The sequence below is a fragment of the Pristiophorus japonicus genome, chromosome 3, assembly GCF_044704955.1.
Source record: "Pristiophorus japonicus isolate sPriJap1 chromosome 3, sPriJap1.hap1, whole genome shotgun sequence".
NCBI classification, from domain to species: Eukaryota; Metazoa; Chordata; class Chondrichthyes; family Pristiophoridae; genus Pristiophorus; species Pristiophorus japonicus.
Window position 1 is genome coordinate 85,441,799 of NC_091979.1, and position 19,590 is coordinate 85,461,388.

A 19,590-nucleotide genomic window follows, 5' to 3' on the forward strand; every position below is an offset into this window, starting at 1 on the left:
AGAATTATACCGGAGGAATGGATCTAGACCCCTGCCATCCATTTTCAGTGGAATATGGAGGCAAGTTGCTGAAGAGATCTGCGCAGACACTGTCATTAGGAGTGCAACACAGTGCTGAAAAATATTCAATGATCTTTCGAGAGTCGTTAGAGTGAGTACAATTTTTATTGATGCATTCCTTCATTATTTAATTTATAAATCTAACACACTATTTTTTCTCATGCTTTTGGTGCCTCTCAGCACTCTGTGGGTATTTTCATACTGTTATTGTCTCTCAGCATTCTGTGGGTTGCTTCTAAAATGCATGACACATAGGCAGTCTTAGTTTGGCACCCTATTTGCTATGAATGATCTTTACACATTATTAAGATTGCTTTCTGAGATCTCATAAGATGTTTCCACACTTCGATATCCTCCTGATGAAACATGTGCAACTTCCATTAAGTAAAGGACTCTCTTACATTCACACAGTATGGTCTAAGTGCTTTGGTGGCTATCTGTGTATGCCACAAGAGCAAATGGACCCTCTGGTAACCATTCCCATTTTGATCTTTGCAGGCAAAGAAGTCCCAAAACTGCCGCAAAGCACTTGAGGACAGGCGGTGGTCTGCCTCAGACCCTGCCACTCACCAACCTCGAGCAGCGAGTGGCAGGCCTCAATGGCATCGTAGGTCAGACAATTGCCAGTGGGGTTGCTGACCCCCGCTTGGATAATGAGGTAAGTCCTGCACACTCCCTGGGCTGGGTTGGGGCAATGTGATGCAGTGTCTCTGGACTAGGGTTGGGGCAATGTGATGCAGTGTCTGTGGAATAAGGTTAGGGCAATGTAAGAATAAAAGTGTTTAGTAAAGATAAAATTGATTCTGTATATATATATAAATGTTAAAATTGTAGATTATACGAAAAGGCAAGTTTTGAATGAAACAAAATGGATGACTTCTCCAAGTTCATGTCTCCATGGCTTTGAAACTCACCAAACTAGAAAAGGTGTTAATTGGAAAGCCACTAACCTAATCAAGGAATGGCATCGGCCCTCCAGACAGACACATGTATGAGGAGAAGCCAATCAGGAACAGCCCTGGAACCAAGACCTAATCCTGAGGCTTTCTGAGAAACAATGGCCTTAAGGGGTATAATAAGTCAAGCCAAAGATTGCTGGGTCTCTTCTCTCTCTTTTCCTTAGCACATGGCAAAAGCAGGACCTCCCTCTACAGACCAAGAAGCAGGCCATGTGCTTTGCCAGAGGGAATTAAAGTATACCTTTTTTATTGTAACATCATTGTATCTGTTGTAACTAAGTAGATCCATAGGATAGCTGCTGACTGCTGTTTCTCTGATAGATGTGTGTGTGTTTAATAAACTATTCCAAATTGTTTTAAAAGAATCGGTCTTGTTGTCAATTTAATGCCAGATATAGAAATCTCACAAGAATGTGATGCAGTATCTCTGGACTAGATATAATGGAGTAGCGGCTGTCCTTCAAATGAGCCTGTGCTGTGTGACTTTCCTCATGTGACCCTGCCCCTCCCCTGCTGCTAACCACTTGTCTGTTACTTTCTACTTCCAGATGACCAGACACAGGCGCCACATCCCTCAGATGAACCCTCCACGTCAGCCCATCATGTGGGGGAGGAAGCGGACAAGGAGTTCACACATCAGCTGACTCCGGGGGTGGGGGGTGGAGGCGGGGCCAGATGCACTCTACAGCTCTTTTTTTCTACCGGCAAACGACTTGTCCGAGGATGATATAACATCCTCGGGCTTTGAGATCTCCGAGGCTCCTGGGACTAGTGGCGTGCAGAAACACCAATCTGGGGTCGAATCCCATATGCCATCTCTCCGGAGGGTGAGTCGGGAAAGTCGGTCAGCTGACAGACAGGAAGACATAGAACTGGACATGCTGGGACTGTCCAGGAGAGCATCAAGCTCACCCATCAGCTCCTTGATGTCCTGGGTAGGATTCCCGCAACCATCGAGAAACTTACAGCGACCATTACGGAGGTAGGGTCGCAGATTGTTGATGCGAGCTGCGAAACCCATGAGGCCATCAGTGCCCACACGAGGCTGGTGGCCTCCACCAGTGACACTGGAGTCGTGGAGAGTGTGGTGAGAAGCCTTTCCGAATATGGTGCATCACAGGCATAAGCTCTGCTTCAGCTTAGGCCGGTGATGCAGTCCATGAACCCTCCTGCCATACTCTCTGCGATCCCCAGTGTGACACCCAGACCCACACCGCCTGTGACTGGCAACGCCGATCAGGAGGCTCACCTGTCAGAAGCCGTGCCTTCCATGCCACGAGCTGGTCCAGTGTGTCCCCAGACGGCATTTCCAGTGTCCCTACCCTCAACACAGCAGGACTCTGGCAGCCTTGCTGCACGAACTCTTGTGCCGCTTTGGGTAGGAGCATCAGGCGAGGGAGGGGGATAAGGGTGAGGGCGGGGGGGGGCGGCTGGGGGGGCGGAAAGCCGGTGGTAAAAGACAGTGGGGCAAGGGTTGCAGCATTATGTTGTGCATTCTGTTGGTTATAATGTTTTGTTGTTGTTTTTATTATTGTTTAATCACATTGCTAGATGCAGATGATTTATGTTATTTTATTAAAGTTTTCAAAGTTTGTTAATTATCTTAACAAAATTTACAATGTTTGATAAATTCTTTTGTTCACCATAACCATTCCTGTGTAGTGTCTCATTTACAGAATAAGTGGAGGAATAGTCAACATGGTGGGATAGAGTGGCCAGGCAACAGTCAATTGTGCCGTTCACTCTTCAAGCAAAGTGTTCAATGATGAGCTGCTGACATAAGGCTTTTGCAGTGGCAAAAGCACCACGCGGCCTCCCCTGTGGTTGTGGTGGGGGTGGTGGTGGCATGAGTTCCTCGCCAGGCTTCTCTTCCTCCTCCTCCTCCACCTCCTCCTCCTCATCTCCCCCTCTCTCCTGACATGGTCCCGTAATCCCCATTGGCAAATTCTATCCCCTCGTGATGGCTAAGTTGTGTAGCATGTAGCACACCACAATGAACTCAGAAACCTGCTGAGGGGAGTATTGCAGGCAGCCTCCAGAGTGGTCCAGGCTGCTTGAGCACTCCAATTGTCTGCTCAACGATGTTGCATGTGGCTGCATGGCTCTCATTATAGCAATGCTCGGCTTCTGTCTGAAGGTTCTGGACGGGAGTCATGAGCTAGGTGGCGAGGCCTTAAAATTTGTCTCCCAGAATCCGGCTCTGGCCTTGTGGTTGATGCTGGAACATGCCTGAGACAGTGCTCTCACGCAAGATGAAAGCATCATGGATCCTTCCTGGATATTGGGCATTGACTGCCGTGATGCGCTGAGTATGGTCGCAGACGATCTGTATGTTCAAGAGAGTGGAATTCCTTTCAGTTTCGGTAAACGTCTGGATTGTGTAAAGGTGCTCGCAGGGTGAAGTGCGTACAGTCAAGGGCACCCTGAACCTTGGGGAAGCCAGAAAATCATCCAAAACCTACAGCCCTCTCATTTTGGGTCTACTTGGCCATTGGGAAGTTTATGAAGTCCATTCTGCATGCGTACAGAGCAGTAGTCACATGGCGAATGCAGCAATGTATAGTGTGCTGCGAGATGGAACGTTTGTCCCCTGCTGATGCCTGAAAGGAGCTGGAGGCATAGAAGACAAGTGCCGCAGTCACTTTCACCTCGATGGGCAGTGCAGTCCTGTTGGTGCTGGTAGGCTGCAGGTCTGTCTTTGAGCTGGCATATCTCTGTGACCACCTTTTTTCAGAACCGCAGCCTTCTAATGCACTATGCCTCAGAGAGCTGCAGATATGAATGATGTTCCCTGTAAACTCAAGGGGGGTAAGGCCTCCTCCACATACGTCTGCGACCTCTTCGATTATGTTGAAAATGATCGTCAATAATCCTTCTTCCAGTTCGATGCCATATAAATATAGCAGCCAGGATTAATGCCTGACATAGTATGGCCCCCATCTTTTAAAATGTCCTTTAAAACGAACTATAAAATCACATAAACTTCACAATAGAAAGTATGCAGTAAAACGCAGCTTTCTTCTCCCAATACTTTTAATCACGAACTCCGACTTTCTCCTCCATTTTTCAAGTTAGTGCCTGGGGTGCCCGGGATGCGACTTCTTTTTGCTGGCGGGTTCCCGGGCAGACGCTAAATCGAGCAATATGCTCGAAAGTTCCACCCGGGGCACTAGCGCAGCCTTGCATGCTGATTAACGTCATCCAAATGATGAAAACAGTGGGCAAATGCTAAGTTTTAGCGCCGCCACAAAACCATTGCCGAAAGTTCCGCCCAGGCGCAAAATCTTGTGCACCTCGTTTCACACCAAATAAATCATTTTTGTGCCCCACCCAGGCGCTAAATGGGGCACAAATGAGTCGAAAATCCAGCCCCTTATCTGTTATACAGCTGAGCTGAACACCAGCTTATGTGAATGCAACAATATGTATGCTCATCGCTGTGAAAGTAGAATTCTGGGTCAGTCTTGCAATTTAATTCATGAGCTGGCAATTCAGTTTGTGCATGCTTGGCTGAACATGTATACTGAAGATATTTGTCTATACTCTAGGACATGTTTCTATAGCTCTTGAACCACTGCTATTTCAGATTGTTCTGGCCCACTTTAATTCTGAGTAGAATAATTCACGTTTGGTTTTCTTTCCCCTAGATGAAATACGTAGCCCAAATGCCAGGCCAGGAATAAGCAAAGTATGCCGACTGAAGAGAATCAAGTTTTGCAGAGAGTTGAGGTACCATTGTTTTTCTGTGCTTACAAAAAGTAAATGTTCTCAATATACTGCACTGTAATTTTTTTTAAAAAACTACAATAACTATAGTGACAAGGGTATTTGTAAAAAGAACAAGCTAAAGGAGCCTACTTACGAAAAAAAAAATGTCTTTCCAAACTCGATCTGTTCAAAAGATTTTTTTTCAACAGGAATTAATAATAAAACATGGGCTGTGTGCAGTTGTCACTGTCTTGTGCCCTTTATTCTTGTCTCTATGACTGGCAGGAACGTGGGACACAGAGAGGAGGTCAGCACTATCAGTACATACAGCATAGATTTCTGCTACCAATTGCTATATCTCAGTACAGATATCATTTAGTTACAGATGCAAAATATTCTGAAAATATTACCATTTATTCTTAATCTGACAAGATCACCATTTTGCTATTAATTCAATATGCTGTCACTAATTAAGAAATGTGGAATACTTTATTTTAATTTTTTAACCACACTTGGCTTCAGTGGAAAATGTAATTAAAATCTTCACAAAACAACAGTAGCCATCAAAGCGAGGAGTGGTTTTAATTGTAAAATTCATCTGAAATTTTCCTGAGGAATTTAATAACACATTCAAGTGAAACCCTGGTATGGTTACTAAGTACTGTACTGCCATTGTGTTACTTTTTTGGCTAGCAAGCCATGAAAGTAACACATTTATTATGTTACATTGTTTCCAGCAATATTTTGACAGATTGAAAGAAATTTAACTGGAGCTTCTGCTTGATAAATCTCAGGGAAATGAACCAGAAAACTGATGCCACTTTTAGTGTGCAGAGGGTACAAGGAAATGCATTAAAAATTGCAGAAGACTATTCAAAAAAATTATCAATGTTAAAAGAGCTAAAATAGAGTACAAAGCTCTCCTGCTGGCTCAGTGGGTTTTACCAATGAGTACTTGAGCCACACAAACTAGGAAGGTCCCAAGTTTAACGCCTGGTCAGTCCTAAGTTAGCTGGTAGACAACAATTAGCCTCAGCATCTCTGTTGCAGTGTCAAAGTAATTCACGCACAAAGAATTACTTGAAATGCACTATTGTTATGTAGGCAAATGCAGCAGCTATTTGCACACAGTAAGATCCCACAAATTGCAATGAGATGAATGACCAGTTAATCTGTTTATGATGCTGTTGGTTAAGGGAAGAATCATAAGCCATGACACCAGGTGATTTGCCTAGTCTTCTTTGAATTTTGCCAAACATCCACCTAAATGGAGGCCCTATCTGTTTGTTTAAAATCTTATCGAAAGGATGGCACCTCTGAAACGACAGCATTTCCTTAGTACTGTACTAAACTAGATTACGTGGTCCAGTCAAGGAGTGAGGCTTGAACCCACAACCTTCTGACTTAAGAGACAAGAGTCAGTTACCAACTGAACCAAAATAACATTAAATACAAAATGACGCAAATCAGTTTGGTAGATAAAATGCATGAACCAGCAGCGATAGTGTTCAAAATCATTAGTCTTACTTCCTATCGTATGATAATTATATCATAGTGAGGTTTCAATATTTACTTTATGTGGGTAATTTGTTCAGGTATACAAATATGTATATTGACTTAAATAAGATATAATAAAATCTGGTTCAAGTGTGACTTGCATCCCTTTTGTCATAAGGCCTTTGAAAAAGCAGAAAAATGCAAACTTAAGTTTATGTAATCCACCCCCTAGTAATTATTTCCATTTGTGTTATCATTCATTAGCGGTCAGAAATTACTACTGCGCAATAAGTGAATCTTGTTAATTCATATTAGAAAATGTAATGTGATGTTAACACCATCAAAACAAAATTCAAAAACCAAACCTCTTGTTTTCTGCTTGGCAGTAATTCAGGTTCACAATGACCAATATTTCAAATTTAGGCCTTCATACTTGTTGAAGTACTGGTACTAAAGGCACAGTGTGCTTGGGATTTTAGTCCTATGCAAGGAACAGAGAGACAGACTATTATCTGAATGGTGACAGATTAGGAAAAGGGCAGGTGCAAAGAGACCTGGGTGTCATGGTACATCAGTCATTGAAGGTTGGCATGCAGGTACAGCAGGCGGTTAAGAAAGCAAATGGCATGTTGGCCTTCATAGCGAGGGGATTTGAGTACAAGGGCAGGGAGGTGTTGCTACAATTGTACAGGGCCTTGGTGAGGCCACACCTGGAGTATTGTGTACAGTTTTGGTCTCCTAACCTGAGGAAGGACATTCTTGCTATTGAGGGAGTGCAGCGAAGGTTCACCAGACTGATTCCCGGGATGGCGGGACTGACCTATCAAGAAAGACTGGATCAACTGGGCTTGTATTCACTGGAGTTCAGAAGAATGAGAGGGGACCTCATAGAAACGTTTAAAATTCTGACGTTGTTAGACAGGTTAGATGCAGGAAGAATGTTCCCAATGTTGGGGAAGTCCAGAACCAGGAGACACAGTCTAAGGATAAGGGGGAAGCCATTTAGGACCGCGATGAGGAGGAATTTCTTCACCCAGAGAGTGGTGAACCTGTGGAATTCTCTACCACAGAAAGTTGTTGAGGCCAATTCACTAAATATATTCAAAAAGGAGTTAGATGAAGTCCTTACTACTAGGGGGATCAAGGGCGAGAAAGCAGGAATGGGGTACTGAAGTTGCATGTTCAGCCATGAACTCATTGAATGGCAGTGCAGGCTAGAAGGGCCGAATGGCCTACTCCTGCACCTATTTTCTATGTTTCTATGTTTCTATGTTAGAATGATAAACTCCCTTTATTTATGTAGATTCAGCTCTTTGACTTGTCAAATATGTGTCATCAATACAGGGGGAAAACCTAGACGATATATCTATTTCATGTGCATTCAACATAGTTTTACCTTTGTTGTGCGAGGTGAATCACTTTACATACCTCGGAAGAAAGTGTAAATGTTATTACAGTGGTACTAAATTGTGTATCATTAATATTCTAGTCACTTGTGAGGTCATAGATTAATGCAGCCTGCCCTAAATAAGAATAAATACATAAGAACATAAGAAATAGGAGCAGGAGTGGGCCACCTAGCCCCTCAAGCCTGCTCTGCCATTTAATAAGATTATGAATGATCTGCATTGACGACGAGATTCAACACCGCCTTCAGTGCACCTGTGCAGCCTTTGGCCGCCTGAGGAAAAGAGTGTTTGAAGACCAGGCCCTCAAAATAGCCACCGAGCTCATGGTCTACAGGGCGTAGTAATACCCACCCTCCTGTATGGATCAGGGACATGGACCATGTACAGTAGATACCTCAAGTCGCTGGAGAAATACCACCAACGATGTCTCCGCAAGATCTTACAAATCCCCTGGGAGGACAGACACACCAACATTAGCGTCCTCGTCCAGGCCAATATCCTTAGCATTGAAGCACTGACCACACTTGATCAGCTCCGCTGGACAGGCCACATTGTTCGCATGCCAGACATGAGACTCCCAAAGCTAGCACTCTACTCGGAATTTCTTCACGGCAAACGAGCCAAAGGTGGGCAGAGGAAACATTACAAGGACACCCTCAAAGCCCTGATAAAGTGCAACATCCCCACCGACACCTGAGAGTCCCTGGCCAAAGACCTCCCTTGATGGAAGAAGTACATCCGGGAGGGCGCTGAGCACCTCGAGTCTCATCAGCGAGAGCATGCAGAAAACAAGCGCAGGCAGCAGAAGGAGTGTGCAGCAAACCAATCCCACCCAATCTTTCTCTCAACGACTCTCTGCCCCACCTGTGACAGAATCGTTCTCGTATTGGACTGCTCAGCCACCTAAGAACTCATTCTAAGAGTGGAAGCAAGTCTTCCTCGATTTCGAGGGACTGCCTATGATGATGACTGATCTGATCATGGACTCAGCTCCACTTATCTGCCCGTTCCCCATAACCTTTTATTCCCTTATCGCTCAAAAATCTTTCTATCCCGGCCTTAAACATATGCAATGACCCAGTCTCTACAGTTCACTGGGGCAGAGCATTCCATAGATTTACAACCTTCTGAGAGAAGAAATTTCTCCTCAACTCAGTTTTAAATGGGCGGCCCTTTATTCTGAGACAATGGGCCCAAGTTTCCGCTCTCTGTAAAAACGGCGCACCTCCATAAGGTGCGGCGACTTCCTGGAATAAAACGGGCGGTGAAAACTTACCTTGTGATTCTGCGAGCTCCTCAGGACGTCTTTGTGCTCGGCGTGGTGCAGCACAAGGGGTCGGGGGCGGAGCCAGGTCCCGATGCTGAAAACAGTGCCAGGACCTCTGCACATGCGTGCTAGAGTGTGCACGCATGTGCAGTAGCTCCTTGCCCCCAAGGCTGCGTGGGAGGGGCCTAACCCACACCACGCGTAGCCCTGGCCGAATGGGCTCCCCGGGCGAAGATCGGGACTCGGGCCTCCCTCCCGTTCAGCAGCACCCCCCTCCCCCCCCTCCCTCCCTCCCATTCAGCTCCCCCCCTCCCTCCCATTCAGCTCCCCCCCTCTCCCTCCCTCCCTCCCGTTCAGCTCCCCCCCCTCCCTCCCTCCCGTTCAGCTCCCCCTCCCCTCCCTCCCGTTCAGCTCCCCTCCCCTCCCTCCCTTCCGTTCAGCTCCCCCTCCCCTCCCTCCCATTCAGCTCCCACCCCCCCTCCCTCCCGTTCAGCTCCCCCTCCCCTCCCTCCCTCTCGTTCAGCTCCCCCGCTTCCCTCTCCGTCTCCTCTCTCACCCTCCCTCTGTCGTCGGTGGGGCCCGAATGCCCGGCATCTCGCTGGGGGTGGGCCCCGCCCGAAGTGTCGGCGATGGCGAACCGGCTTCCACGTTGTCGGTGGCGGGGCCCGTTCAGCCTCCCCCCCCCCACCCCACTCCCGTTCAACCTCCGCCCTCTCTCCCTCCCCCTCCATCCCCCCTCACTCTCTCCCCCTTCCTCTCCCCCCCTCCCTTGGTCGTCAGTGGGGCCCGCCCGCCCGGCATCTCACTGGGGGTGGGCCCCGCCCAAAGTGTCAACGGCAGTGGCCCGGCTTCTTCGGCGACAGCGGGGCCCATTCAGCCTCGCCGCCCCCCCTCCTGTTCAGCCCTTCCCCCTCCTACCCACTCCTCTACCCCCATTCTCCCCCTCCCTTGCCCCTCCTCCTCCTCCATTTACCTCCTCCCCCTCCTTCCTCCTCTCCTCTTCCTCTCCCCCCTCCCTCCCCCTCCCTCTCCCTCCCCCTTCCCACCACCCCTCCTCCTCCTCCACCCCCTCCCCCTCCTCTCCCCTCTCCTTCCTCCACCTCCTCTCCCCTTCCCCCCTTCCTCCTTCTCTCCCCCCACCACTCGCTGTCAGAAACACAGAGAGATACTGACAGAGACAGAGAGAGAGACACTGGGGGGACCCTGTCCCAGCATGCTGTTGGAGGGCTCCCGGTGCTGCAGTCGGTGAGTAGAAACTTATTTTTTTATTTATTGATTGATTATATTTTTTTAATCTTTAATTTTTTAATTTTTTTTTATTGATTTATTGGTTGATTTATTGATTTATTTATCATTTATTATTGATGATGACTCTTTATTTGTAAAAGTGAAGTGTTTAATGTTTGTAAACCTCCCTCCCCGCCCAGCTCTCATTCCCTACGCCTGATTTATAAGTGTAGGCAAGGTTTTTCTGAGCGTACAAAAATCTACACTTACTCCATTCTAAGTTAGTTTGGAGTAAGTTTTCGCTGTCTAACCTTGCAAAACAAGTGGAAGTGGCTGGACACGCCCCCTTTTGAAAAATAAAATCTGTTCTAAAATGAAACTATTCTAACTCACTAGAACTGGAGCAAACTAAATGCCGAGAATTACAATTTCTAAGATGCTCCATTCTAAACTAGTTGCTCCAAAAAAATAGGAGCAACTCAGGCCGAAACTTGACCCCTTTGTCCCCTAGTTTTAGTTTCCCTTATGAGTGGAAATATCCTCTCTGCATCCATCTTGTTGAGCCCCCTCATCATCTTATATCTTTCGATAAGATCATCTCTCATTCTTCTGAACTCCAATATGTATTGGTCCAACCTACTTAAGTCTTCATAAGTCAACCCCCTCATCTCCGGAATCAACTTAGTGAACCTTCTCTGAACAGCCTCCAATGCAAGTATATCCTTCCTTAAATATGGAGACCAAAACTGTACGCAGTACTCTAGGTGTGGCCTCACCAATACCCTGTACAGTTGTAGCAGGACTTCTCTGCCCCCTTGCAATAAAGGCCAACATTCCATTTGCCTTCCTGATTACCTGCTGTACCTGCATACTAACTTTTTGTATTTAACATAGAAACATAGAAACATAGAAAATAGGTGCAGGAGTAGGCCATTCGGCCCTTCTAGCCTGCACCGCCATTCAATGAGTTCATGGCTGAACATTCAACTTCAGTACCCCATTCCTGCTTTCTCGCCATACCCCTTGATCCCCCTAGCATTTCATGTACAAGGACCCCTTGGTCTCTCTGTATTGCAACACTTTGCAATTTTTCTCCATTTAAATTATAATTTGCTTTTCTATTTTCTATTTTTTCTGCCAAAGTTGATAATCTCACATTTTCCCACATTATACTCCATCTGCCAAATTTTTGCCCACTCACTTCGCCTGTCTATATCCCTTTGCAGATTTGTTGTGTCCTCCTCACAATTTGCTTTCCCACCCAATAGAAATAAATGAAAGCTGTTTGAAGAGTAGGAATCCTCAAATCGCTTGGCCTTATTTGTCTCAGCATCAGCAGCTTTAATGTCCCACAAAATGTATTTTATCTAAGTAATAGACTATTGCAAAACTATAGTGCAGGCTCCAAAAAAATATCTTTCTCCTTGATACAGAGCAGTTGGAACTCATACAAACCACTGTATTGATAATGTAGCCTACTTGATACCAGAGCCCACTCCATGCAACATGGGAAAGACTGTGGCTGGACTGACGAGACTTCTGCAAGATTTTGCTTGGAGTAGTACCATGAGAGATACTAGCACTTATTTTTCCAGAATTTATTTCCAGTTGCACCTCAGCATTCTAAATTGTAATCCAACAGAAAAATTTCACACTCTACATCTTCTGCATGTGGAAATCAATCTCACAGAAGTTGTTCATAGAATCATAGAATGATATATATATGATACAACACGGAAGGAGGCCATTTGACCCATCATGCCTGTGCTGCCTCTTTGAAAGAACTATCCAATTAATCTCATTCCCCTGCCCATCCCCATAGCCCTGCAATTTTTTTCTACTTCAAGTATTTAACCAATTCCCTTTTGCAAGTTATTATTAAATCTACTTCCACCACCCTTTCAGGCAGTGCATTCCAGATCATACCTTGTTGCATAAAATAAATTCTCCTCATCTCTCTTTTGCCAATTACCTGAAACCTGTCACCTTGGTTACCGACCCTTCCGGGATGGGAAACAGTTTCTCCTTATTTACTCTATCAAAACCCTTCATGATTTTGAAACATCTATCAAATCTCCACTTAACCTTCTTTGCTCTAAGGAGAACAACCCCAGCTTCTCCAGTATCTCCACATTACTGAAGTCCTGCAATCCTGGTACCATTCGAGCAAATCTCCTCCTCATTCTCTCAACGGTCTTGACATCCTTTCTAAAGAGGTGCCCAGATTGGGACAAAATACTCCACTGGGACCTAACCAGTGATTTACAAAGTTTTAACATAACTTCCTTGCTTTTGTATTCTTATGCCTCAATTTATAAAGCCAAGGATTCCATATGCATTTTTTTAACAAATTTATCCTGCCACGTTCACCTGCACCTCTTTTACATTTGAAACATTTTTCCTTGTATGTAGAAGCTGAAGCCCAGAGTTACTTATTACCTGCTGAACACAAATCAGGCAGTTGGAAATATCAGACTTAATCACTGGCCCTTAAATTTCTCCCAATTTTGTTGTGTCCCAGTAATCATCAGGGTCGATATTGTGAGGCATCTATCATAGTCACAGTTCAGTCCAGCTAAACACTGTTGTTATGCCACTTAACATAAAACCAACAAATATAGAAAAATGTATTTTCATTTTTGGACACTGTGTCGAAGAAGCCTTCAGGATTTGGAAGACACTTTTTGAGCTGTATGCGGTTTAGAAATATCTGCAGTGAACTCTCTATTCACTGTCACCTCCTTGGGGCAACCTCTCTCACCATTGACAGATCGCTGCTGTAATCTCAACTTCAGCTGCCAACTATTCCAGCAGCATCAGTGCCCTTGAGATGCTCAGAATCCCATTACGGATTCCGGTCCTCAGAATTCCACCACGATCAGCCCCAACACCAACATCACTAAACACACCAGCATCACCACCAACAACACTAAACTTCTCCGCATCACCTGATGCTCGGGGATGGATTAAGGGTGCCTCGGGTCCCGGGCAGTATCCCGGCCATGGGCCCCCTACTCCCATTCACATCCTGCCGTGAATTACATTCGTGAGCTAAATCACAGGGCGCGATACTGAGTATGCACCAGGTCATGGTCAGGTCAGGTCCACATCTCAGGTTATGTTCTCATATGACGACACTCATTTAATATTTTATTATATTTTCGAACAATCAAACCGATACCTTGATGAAACCATGTATAAACAGTAAATGACACTTTAATTTTAAAAAAATCCTTACACTTTGAAACTAAATCGACAATGACAACAATTTAGAAGAAGACAGTGCAATTTTTTTTTGAAGACCATAATTTGTCATTTGCATTTCATTTTCTCCACAGAGGCCACTACAAGTATAAAATTACATTGGTCTTTTCCTAGATTTTTGTCAGCTAAACTCATCAATGATTTTCGAGAAGTCAAGTCCTCTCAGCATTTCACTCGCGATACTCATGATTGAAAGACTGTTAAGTCGATCTTGTCCCATTCGGTTCCTGACCTCATCCTTGATGCATTTTAGTTTCGAGAAGGACCGCTCACCACTGCAATTTCATCATCATAGGCAGTGCCTCGATATTGAGGAAGACTTGCTTCCACTCTAAAAGTGAGTTCTTAGGTGACTGAACAGTCCAATACGGGAAATACAGTCTCTGTCACAGGTGGGGCAGACAGTCGGTGAAGGAAAGAGTGGGTGGAGAGTTTGGTTTGTCGCATGCTTCTTCCGCTGCCTGCGTTTATTTTCTGCATGCTCTCGACGACGAGACTCGAGGTGCTCAGCATCCTCCCGGGTGCTCTTCCTCCACTTAGGGCAGTCTTTGGCCACAGAATCCCAGGTGCAATTTGATACCATGATCGACAGATATATCCGAAGAGCTATTTCAATGTTAGAAAAGGTTTGGGTGAGGGCATGTGCATGTGTACGATATTCAGATTCAAGCCAGTCTCTTGAAGCGAGAGATTGGTCAGGTGAAAGCGCTTCAAGACTGTGTTTCAAATAACAATGAGAATAGCTGAATCCAGTTCGCCCAGTTTGTCAAGGATTATCTGAGTTTCATTTCGGCATTCAACTTTCTGTTTCACGTCAGTTGCCAGGGATTCCAGCACTTCGCATATGGGAGTGTAACCTTTGAGCAGGGCTGACACTGCTTCATACCTTGCTGGCCATCGAGTAGCAGAAAGTTGTTTGACGACAGACAGCCCTAAAGGCTTGAGTTTTTCATAAAGCAGTCGCCAGCGACACATCGATGATGAGAGGAACGTGTTCAACTTGTCAAGAAATCTGACGATCACTGTGCTGCATTTGGCACTGTTTTTCCCCACAAGGTTGAGTGAGTGCGCTGCGCATGGTATAAACGTCGTATATGGGCATTGGTCTTTGATAGTTTGGACACCAATGTATTTCCCACTCATATTTGAAACATTAGTATAAGATTGTCCGTGACAATTTTGTGTGTCGATCTCGTTCTCATCCAGTATTATTTCGACTATTTTTTGTCCAGTATGTCCGATTTTCGGCAAGAACTATAGGAACCTTTCCTCAGGACCAGTCGGTAGAACATAGCGGACGACAAATGTCAGCTGATCTGAGTGTGTGACATCTGGTGTTGAATCAACAGATATTGAATAGAACTTCGCTGATTTCAATTGCTGGATAATCGTCTCAAGTACTTTACCACCCATCAGACTAATCAGTTCTTCACAAGTGGTAGAAGACAAGTATGAAGGATGCCCCTTGCTTTTGTTGGCAAACCGCTTGATGAGTTCAGCAAGAAATGCATCGTAGTTTGCGAGAACCTCCAACACACCCAGATAATTATAATTACTTGGAGACCCAACGATTTCATCACTGCCTCGCAATTAAAACCTCGTTCACAGAGAAACGTTACCACACAGACAGTCATCTTGCGCAAGTACTGCCATTCATTTTCAAACTGGAAGACAATGTGACTATCCATACAACCAGTGCCTGCTTGTCTCGTGCACACTACAACAATGGCTTCTCTATGCTGGTGCTGTTTTCATGAGATGAAATCCTCTCATCTCCATGCTTCCAGTCATTAAACCGATGAGTAAAGTGGCTACTTGTTCATGCTGTGACCTTGCAAGCAAAGCAGTATATTCTACCATTTGAAGGTGACTAACAAGTCATGTGCGCTCCACATGTTCCCCTGTCAGTAGGTGCACATGTGTGAAGAAGGACTTCAAGCAGTATCGGTGACATCCGACCTTGGTATGAATCACGCCGGAGGTTTGGAAGTCTTTATCACCGTTTGGGCAGTCCTCACTACCTTTTGTAATCCAATGGCTTTGCATGTCTTTTGAGATATTGTCTCCCCACAGCCCAATGTCACTCATAAGTTGCGTCTCTTTCAGCTCAGTATGCGCCAGTTGGTTTTCATCTTCTTCAACTTTTTGGACTTGGAGTTCCAACTCAGTTCCGGGTCCAGTGCCACTAGTGGTTTCGTTGTTGAAGTTGACTGCACAGCATTGTCTTGGCCTTCCTCTTCATGATCTTGAGTTTTTAGTTGGAAAAAGTTATCTAGTTTAAGCAGTTTAGCTACTTCTTTTCTCTTTTGCTCCTCACTTAGCTTGTGCTCTTTCCTTTTTTTTGTCTCCGATTTGTGTGTAGAATACATCTCTAGAAAAAGGGCATCTAGAGTCTATTTACGTCTTGCTACGTCACTTATGTCAAAATGTTTACCCTTACCCTTAATCCGACCCTGTATGGGCCCCACTCTAGGCTTGGGCCCCGGGCGACTGCCCTATCTGACCCCACTTAAAGCAGGTATTTTGTCAGGCGTAAGACTGTCATAGAAATTAGAAGAAATTTACAGCACAGAAGGAGGCCATTCGGTCCATCGTGTCGATGCTGGCCGACAAAGCTATCCAGCCTAATCCTACTTTCCAGTTCTTGGTCAGTAGCCTTGTAGGTTACAGCATATCCAAGTACTTTTTAAATGTGCTGAGGGTTTCTGCCTCTACCACCCTTTCAGGCAGTGAATTCCACACCCCCACCACCCTCTGGTTGACAAAACATTATTCTCAAATCCCCTCTAAACCTCCTACCAATTCCTTTAAATCTATGCTTCCTCATTATTTACCCCTCTGCTAAGGGAAATAGGTCCTTTGTATCCACTCTATCTAGGCCCCATGTAATTTTATACATCTCAATTAGGTCTCCCCTCAGCCTCCTCTGTTCCAAAGAAGAAATTAGGGATGCGTGCAATAAAGGTACAGCAGTTATCATGGGCGACTTTAATCTGCATATAGATTGGGCTAAACAAACTGGTAGCAATACGATGGAGGAGGATTTCCTGGAGTGTATTGTGATGGCTTCTGGATCAATACGTCGAGGAACCAACTAGAGGGCTAGCCATCCTAGAGTGGGTGATGTGTAATGAAAAAGAACTAATTAGCAATCTTGTTGTGCGAGGCCCCTTGGGGAAGAGTGACCATAATATGGTAGAATTCTTTATTAAGATGGAGAGTGACACAGTTAATTCAGAAACTAGGGTCCTGAACTTAAGGAAAGGTAACTTCGATGGTATGAGACGTGAATTGGCTAGAATAGACATAGAAACATAGAAACATAGAAAATAGATGCAGGAGTAGGCCATTCGGCCTTCGAGCCTGCATCACCATTCAATAAAATCATGGCTGATTATTCCTTCAGTACCCCTTTCATGCTTTCTCTCCATACCCCTTGATCCCTTTAGCCGTAAAACCATATCTAACTCCCTCTTGAATATATCCAATGAACTGGCATCAACAACTCTCTGCGGCAGGGAATTCCACAGGTTAACAACTCTCTAAGTGAAGAAGTTTCTCCTCATCTCAGTCCTAAATGGCCTGCCCCTTATCCTAAGACTGTGTCCCCTGGTTCTGGACTTCCCCAACATCGGGAACATTCTTCCCGCATCTAGCCTGTCTAGTTGAGTCAGAATCTTATATGTTTCTATGAGATCCCCTCTCATCCTTCTAAACTCCAGTGAATAAATGCCCAGTTGATCCAGTCTCTCCTCATATGTCAGTCCAGTCATCCCTGGAATCAGTCTGGTGAACCTTCGCTGCACTCCCTCAATAGCAAGAACGTCCTTCATCAGATTAGGAGACCAAAACTGAACACAATGTTCCTGGTGGGGCGTCACCAAGGCCCTGTACAACTGCAGCAAGACTTCCCTGCTCCTATACTCAAATCCCCTCCCCTTTTCTTTTCTATTTCAGTAAGGAACCTTTAGCATTGTTGTTGCCAATTTAAGTTAATCTATGGGTTACGTCATGACAGGAGAGCTCGGACACGTGTTATGCTCCTTCTGTACCATGTGGGAAATCAGAGTGTCCCTGACGACTACGTGTGCGGGAAGTGTATCCGCCTCCAGCTCCTGACGGACCGCGTTGTGGAACTGGAGCTGCGGGTGGATTAACTCTTGAGCATCCACGATGCTGAGAATGACGTGAATAGCACGTTTAGTGAGTTGGTCTTACCATAGGTAAAGGGTAGACAGCCAGATAGGGAATGGAAGACCAGCAGGAAGAGCAGTGCAAGGAAGGTAGTGCAGGGATCCCCTGCGGTCATCCCCGTGCAAAACAGATACACCGCTTTGGATACTGTTGAGGGGGATGACTCATCAGGGGAGAGCAGCAGCAGCCAGGTTCATGGCAGGCTCTGCTGCACAGGAGGGCAGGAAAAAGAGTGGGAGAGCAATAGTGATAGGGGATTCGATTGTAAGGGGAATAGATAGGCATTTCTGTGGCCGCAACCGAGACTCCAGGATGGTATGTTGCCTCCCTGGTGCAAGGGTCAAGGATGTCTCGGAGCAGGTGCAGGACATTCTGAAAAGGGAGGGTGAACAGCCAGTTGTCGTGGTGCATATAGGTACCAACGATATAGGTAAAAAAAGGGATGAGGTCCTACAAGACGAATTTAGGGAGCTTGGAGCTAAATTAAAAAGTGGGACCTCAAAAGTAGTAATCTCAGGATTGCTACCAGTGCCACGTGCTCGTCAGAGTAGGAATCGCAGATAGCTCAGATGAATACGTGGCTTGAGCAGTGGTGCAGAGGGGAGGGATTCAAATTCCTGGGACATTGGAACCGGTTCTGGGGGAGGTGGGACCAGTACAAATCGGACGGTCTGCACCTGGGCAGGACCGAACCAATGTCCAAAGGGGAGTGTTTGCTAGTGCTGTTTGGGAGGAGTTAAACTAATATGGCAGGGGGATGGGAACTGATGCAGGGAGACAGAAGGGAATAAAATAGAGACAGAAGCAAAAGATAGAAAGGAGAATAGTAAAAGTGGAGGGCAGACAAACCCAAGGCAAAAAACAAAAAGAGCCACTTTACAGCAGAATTCTAAAAGGTCAAAGTGTGTTAAAAAGGCAAGCCTAAAGGCTCTGTGCCTCAATGCGAGGAGTATTCGGAATAAGGTGGACGAATTAACTGTGCAGATAGCCGTTAATGGGTATGATGTGATTGACATCACGGAGACATGGCTCCAGGGTGACCAAGGCTGGGAACTCAACATCCAGGGGTATTCAGCATTTAGGAAGGATAGACAGAAAGGAAAAGGAGGCGGGGTGGCGTTGCTGGTTAAAGAGGAAATTAATGCAATTGTAAGGAAGGACATTAGCTTGGATGATGTGGAATCGGTATGGGTGGAGCTACGGAATACCAAAGGGCAGAAAACACGAGTGCGAGTTGTGTACAGGCCACCACATAGTAGTAATAAGGTTGGGGACAGCATCAAACAACAAATAAAGGATGTGTGCAATAAAGGTACAGCAGTGATCATGGGTGACTTTAATCTACATATTGATTGGCTAACCTAACTGGTAGCAATGCGGTGGAGGAGGATTTCCTGGAGTGTATTAGGGATGGATTTCTAGACCAATATGTCGAGGAACCAACTAGAGAGCTGGCCATCCTAGACTGGGTGATGTGTAATGAGAAGGGACTAATTAGCAATCATGTTGTGCGAGGCCCCTTGGGGAAGAGTGACTATAATATGGTAGAATTCTTTATTAAGATGGAGAATGACACAGTTAATTCAGAAACTAGGGTCCTGAACTTAAGGAAAAGTAACTTTGATGGTATGAGGCGCGAATTGACTAGATTAGACTGGCAAATGATACTTAAAGGGTTGACGGTGGATAGGCAATGGCAAACCTTTAAAGATCGTATGGACGAACTTCAACAGTTGTACATCCCTGTCTGGAGTAACAATAAAACGGGGAAGGTGGCTCAACCGTGGCTAACAAGGGAAATTAAGGATAGTGTTAAGTCCAAGGAAGAGGCATAGAAATTGGCCAGAAAAAACAGCAAACCTGAGGACTGGGAGAATTTTAGAATTCAGCAGAGGAGGACAAAGGGTTTAATTAGGACGGGGAAAATAGAGTATGAGAGGAAGCTTGCTGGGAACATAAGAACTGACTGCAAAAGTTTCTATAGATATGTGAAGAGAAAAAAATT

At 45.4% G+C, this 19,590-nt stretch overlaps 1 protein-coding gene across 1 annotated transcript in view; it reads left to right on the forward strand.

Annotated features, from left to right (window-relative positions):
* csrnp3 (cysteine-serine-rich nuclear protein 3) overlaps window positions 1-19,590 on the forward strand; it is a 284,514-nt gene that overhangs the window by 23,171 nt on the left and 241,753 nt on the right. The window contains exon 2 of the mRNA XM_070874581.1: window positions 4,667-4,748. The gene's annotated coding sequence lies outside the window, so the exon portion shown is untranslated. The remainder of the gene's footprint in view (window positions 1-4,666; window positions 4,749-19,590) is intronic.